At 40.2% G+C, this 5,361-nt stretch overlaps 1 pseudogene; it reads right to left on the bottom strand.

Annotated features, from left to right (window-relative positions):
• Window positions 1-3,585: 3,585 nt before the first annotated feature.
• On the bottom strand, window positions 3,586-4,625 carry LOC107145997 (annotated as a pseudogene).
• Between the last annotated feature and the right edge of the window lie 736 nt (window positions 4,626-5,361).

The following is a 5,361-nucleotide window of genomic DNA, read 5'->3' as shown; positions in this document are numbered from 1 at the left end:
CCGCAGCTTCAGAGAATTGAGTGTTAAAGTGAGGAAGAGAAAAGACAGTTTGCATTAGTCAAATCTCTTTAGTCACAAGTGACAGTGCTCCAATGTAGCAATGTGAGCTAAAATAGGAAATTCACTGGATTGTGTCACAAAGTGGAGCACCAGAGTAGGGCAAGGCAGATGGAAGCTGACATCAGGAATAGTAGTTATACCCAGGGACTTGAACTGTCAGGACCATATCCACTTCTCATTCCCATTCTTTCTCTACTATGGCATAAGAATGATGTGGAGATTGGGTCTTTAAAAAAGGAATTCAATTTTGAATTCAAAGTTTTTTTTAACTGTATGACTAGAAATGAAAATAGTGCTCTTCTTCTAGCTGGAGTTAAACTCTTAGGAGAAAACTATGATAGGCCTATTTTGAGTCATTTGCCAGCTCCTATGAACAATCAAAATGAACAGGTATGATAAGTTTTATTTTGGCTCAGTTTGTAACTAATGAGGTAGAACTGGTTACCAGAAGAAAGGACAGTCATACATTTATTGCCTTTCAGACCAAGGATAGACTATGAAAGACATGCTATGTCATGCCAAGGAATTCACAGTTTTTCTTATGCGCATGATTTGTACATTGGAATATTTAAAGTAGGAGAAACATAATTGGTTTCACCTTTCAAAAAACAATGCTTTCAGCAATGCGAAGATGAAATAGAGATTTTTCAGAAGAGAGGATCGGTTTCATAGCTCAGAATTCTACAAGTGCTAGAAGAAATGAGATGAGGGTCAGAAGGAAAACACTAGCAGTGGATAAACAGAGAATTTAGTTTTGAGGAATAGTTTGAAGATAGAATAACCTATACAATTGTCAGGTCTTGGAAGGAGAATAGGACAATATGAGAAAGGACTTCATTCCTATATTTATAGCTTGTGTGATTATGTAAATGACAATATAATTTACAATCCATGGAAAACAGAAGTATTTAAGAAACTCATTGTAAAATCTGCCCCATTTTTAGCTCTGGCTAACTAGTCAGTGACTATGAACTTTTCTGTGTCTAAGTTTGTATTCGTGGCACATTACTTTTCATATCTTCCACAAATGTTGATATAAAGAGTAGCAAAGAGGGACTTGGGAAATGTGCCTTTAAGGACCTTGATGAAAAGCTTAAAAATCATCCATGGTTAGAAACCTGAGTTTCTAAAATGGCCAACTAATATATTTTCATGTAAATATGTTTTCTCGTGAACCTCTTCTGCTCATGGAGTCACAGAATTTATAATAATTTCTCAGGCTCACCAGCAGTATGATATAATCCTGAAGATTTTTCATTCTTAAATATTAAGGATTATGCATTTCTAATTGGATCTCACTATTTAAATCTATAGAATGTATTTTCTTTTTCCTTGGTGTTTATACCAATAATAATATAAGGAATGCTAGCACATACTTCTTAAGGAATCATTTGAAAAGCTACCCAGTATGGTCTTTTGAGATCCCATCACTAAGTAGTCTCATTTATTTTCATCAAAAGGATTTGTATTTCTTTGTCTCCCTCTTCTAGACCAGAGGTTGGCATACTCTGGCTTAAAGCCTAGTTGTTTTTATTTTTAAATATGGTTTTATTGAAGCATAGCCAGACTCATTTGTTTGCATATTATATATGGCTGTTTTGTACTACATTAGCATAGTTGAATAACTTTGACAGAGACAAGTAGTCTGCAAAGCCTAAATTATTTATTATCTCATGCTTGATAAAAAAGGTTTTCACACATTTTTATAAATTATAACTTGATAATGGGAGAATATGATTTTAGCTAACATTTTCTTTTAAAGTAGAGAAGAATAGAATGGTAAAATGCCCTCACTTTTAAAAAATCTTCAGCTCTTGGGGCTGTGGTTGGGGTTCAGTGGTGGAGCACTTGCCTACATGTGTGAGGCAATGGGCTCCATCCTCAGCACCATATTAAAAAAATAAACAAATAATAAAAATAAAGGTGTTGTGTCCATCAATAACTAAAATTATTTTTTTAAAATCTGCTAGAGACTTTTTCAGTAAGAGTTCAAAGTTTCAGAAAATAAAAAAAAATTAATAAATGGAATAGGATCAAATTAAAAAGCTCTGCACAGCCAGGGAAACAGCAGCATGAACAATGAGCCTACGGAATGGGCAAAAATCTTTGCCAGCTACTCTTCTGACAGACGATTAATATAGACAATATATAAAATGCAACAGCAAAAAAAACCAAATAACCCACTTAATAAAGGAGCAAATGAACTCAACAGACTTTGCTCAAAAGAAGAAATGCAAATAGCCAATTAATATGTGAAAAAATATATTCAACATCCTTAGTAATCAGGGAAATGCAAATCAAAACTGCATTGAAATTTGATCTCATTCTAATCAAAATGACAATAGTCAAGAATACAAGTAATGATAATGCTGGCAAGGAGGTGAGGAAAGGAACATTTTTACATCACTGGTGTGATTGTAAATTAATACAAAAATTAGCATGGAGATTCCTCAATGGACTAGGAATGGAACCACACACTGTGACCCAATTGTACACAACTCCTCAGTATTTATGCAAAAGAACTAAAGTCCACTGTAGCAATATATACATACCCACATTGATAGCAGCATAGTTCTCAATAGCCAACTTATGGAATCAATCTAGGTGCCTGTTAACATAAAAATGAATAAAGAAAATGTTATATTTACACAGATAGACATACACACACACACACACACACACATACACAATGGAGTTTTAGGAAGCCATAAAGAATGATAAAATTATGCTATTTTCAGGAAAATGGATGGAACTTAAGAACATAATGTGCAGTGAAATAAGCCAGACTTAGAAGAGTCATATATATATATTTTTTATCATATGTGGAAACTTGAGAGAAAAGAGGAAAAAATTCATTTTATGAAAATACACTGGAGACTAGTAGAGTAGAAAATAGGGATTTATGGAAGAGAGGAGGAAAGGGAGGGGAGGTACTGGAGGTATAGACCAAATTATGTGCATTTATGAATATATTACAATGAATCCCACCAACATCCCAAATGAACTAAGACAGCCTCCATCCAATTTGTTTTCTCATTCTTTCATGTTAGCTCTACAAGTGAATGAAACTTCCTTTTATTCATGTTTTTACTCATGTTAGTTTTATTTCCTTCTAGAACAGGACCTAGTGATACCCGACTCTTGCCTTTCCTTCTTGTTCTATTAGATACTACTACTGCTATAATTACACATTTGCATATGTTTTTACACATTGCAAATATTTACACATACTTCATCATTTTGTATGTCCGATAATGTCCTTATGATGGATCAGATTTTGTCTTAGTGTTATAGATAAGCACATGGAGGGCCAAAGAATTTTATTTTCTTTCTTTATTGTTTTTAAAACCACAATACAAGATGTTTATTTCTCAACTCTCAGCCCTTCCTCCCCAAATCAGTGTCTAATGACCAAAATCTGAAGGTCTGGCACATGGGCAGATCCCAGAAAATATAAGTCAAAGGGCCCAAGTCAGAGAGCCAAGTTCAGAATTCAAAGCAGACCAGCGTCAGACTTCACCTAAGTCAGAAATCAAGGTTCATGTATATCCTCAGATCCTGCTCCCAACTCTGTCCTTCTCCTCTTACTTTCTGATATCTCTCCAGCTCAGTGTGGCCACTCAAGGGGCTCGCTCTCTCCCAGACAAAGCCTGGGTATCCCCAGCTGGGAAGTGTGTGACTCAGGGCTGGGGTGCTGATCTGTACTTAGTCCTTCTTGGTCCCTCTTGAGGACAGTGGGTATAGGGTTGCCACAGCCTTCACCTAGGAGTCCCAGCCCCATTCCTGGTTCCCAGCCTCCCCTCAGTAGCAGCTTGAAGCCAGGGCTGCAGGTGGGCAGCCCAAAGGGAAGGTTAGGGATCGAGGGATACCTGAACTGTGACAGCAGATGAGCAGTGGTTGTAGTCTTCAAAATGGACATCACAGGTCTCGCAGTACTGAGGGGAGAGAGAAGGGGACAGGTTCTCTGGGCTCCATGTCTCTCCATGGCTCTCCCTGTTCATGCAGGCCACCTTGGCAAAGCCTGCTTCTTCAGAAGCTGAACAGCATCCCTGCCACCCAGCTCACAGACCCCTACCCAGGCAGCCCCTAGGCCCAGGAGACAGTGCACAGCAGCACTCTGGCTGCTCAAGCAGCACACATCAGGGGTGTCCACCAGAAGGCATCTCCAGCATTGATATTTCCTCCACCTCCCTCTGCCTCACAGGGCTCCAACAGCCTTTGAAGTTCTGCCAGGTCCCCCTCCCGGATGGCCTTCAATATCTACTGGGTCATTTTGTCGTCAGCTTCAAAGACTCTCCCTTGTCCATGCCTTCCTGATACTCCTACTGCAGCCTCCCTTGTCATTCTTCTTTTCTTCCTTTTTTTCTCCCTAACAGGATCAGGCTGAGATCTCTGGGGCTCAGGTGTACTGCTCTCATCTGCAACACGGCCTCATAGAAAGCCTGTGTTGGAGTCCCATCCAGGGTGGGCTCTGGCTTTTCAGGCTCTGACTGCTGTTGCCCATCCTTCCATAGGTCACTGGGGTCTGTGGCTGGGGTAAACGTGATGAGGGTCAGCCTGGACATGACTTTTGGGAAAATGTAGACAAAAGAAGGATGAAACAAGCAACCCAACCTGATGACCCCTGTGGTGACCAGTACCACCTCCAGGGATCTTCTGTGAGGAGGAAAGATGGCCTTGGATGAACAACATCCTACTGCCCCCAAACCTGACTCCACAACCTAAAGCCCTGCAGGGCTTAAGGGTCATGGGTCACATGTGAAAACACTGACCCCTAGAATAACAGACCCGGCCCCTTAGTAAAGATTACTAAAACTCCATGAGGGACTAGCCCTGTGGCTCTACAATGGCAGAGGTCTTGCCAATATAAAGCCCTGAATTCAATGTGCAGCACTAAGAAGAAAAAAACTCTCTAATATATACCATTAAGGAAACTCAAACCGGCCTTTTAATTCTTGCTCGATCCTATTTCAGAGTCTCCTGTTTCCAACAAAAACAGACGTGACATTTTTCTGCAGTATCTCCAGAAAATGGGAAAGGCTCCTGTCTGAGCTGCTTTGTAGCTTCCATACCCTAAAATGGCGCTATTCCAATCTAAAGAGTAGACAAACAGCCGCACAGCACGAAGACGCATGCGTGAGGACACCACCAACAAAACACCCGAAAGTTGGTTTCCCGCGCAGGAACCTTTTCAGTATAAGCACCAAGCATCGCAGGCCTAGCTAGCGCGAGGACCCCGGAGTTCTGTCGGTTGGGGTCCTACTTTACATAACAGCCCCCACAGTGCCCTTGGGGCCCTCG

This window comes from Marmota marmota, unplaced genomic scaffold (genome assembly GCF_001458135.2).
Source record: "Marmota marmota marmota unplaced genomic scaffold, marMar, whole genome shotgun sequence".
Lineage (NCBI taxonomy): Eukaryota > Metazoa > Chordata > Mammalia > Rodentia > Sciuridae > Marmota > Marmota marmota.
The sequence above is the reverse complement of the archived record's forward strand: the minus strand, read 5'-3'. Positions and strand labels throughout refer to the sequence as shown.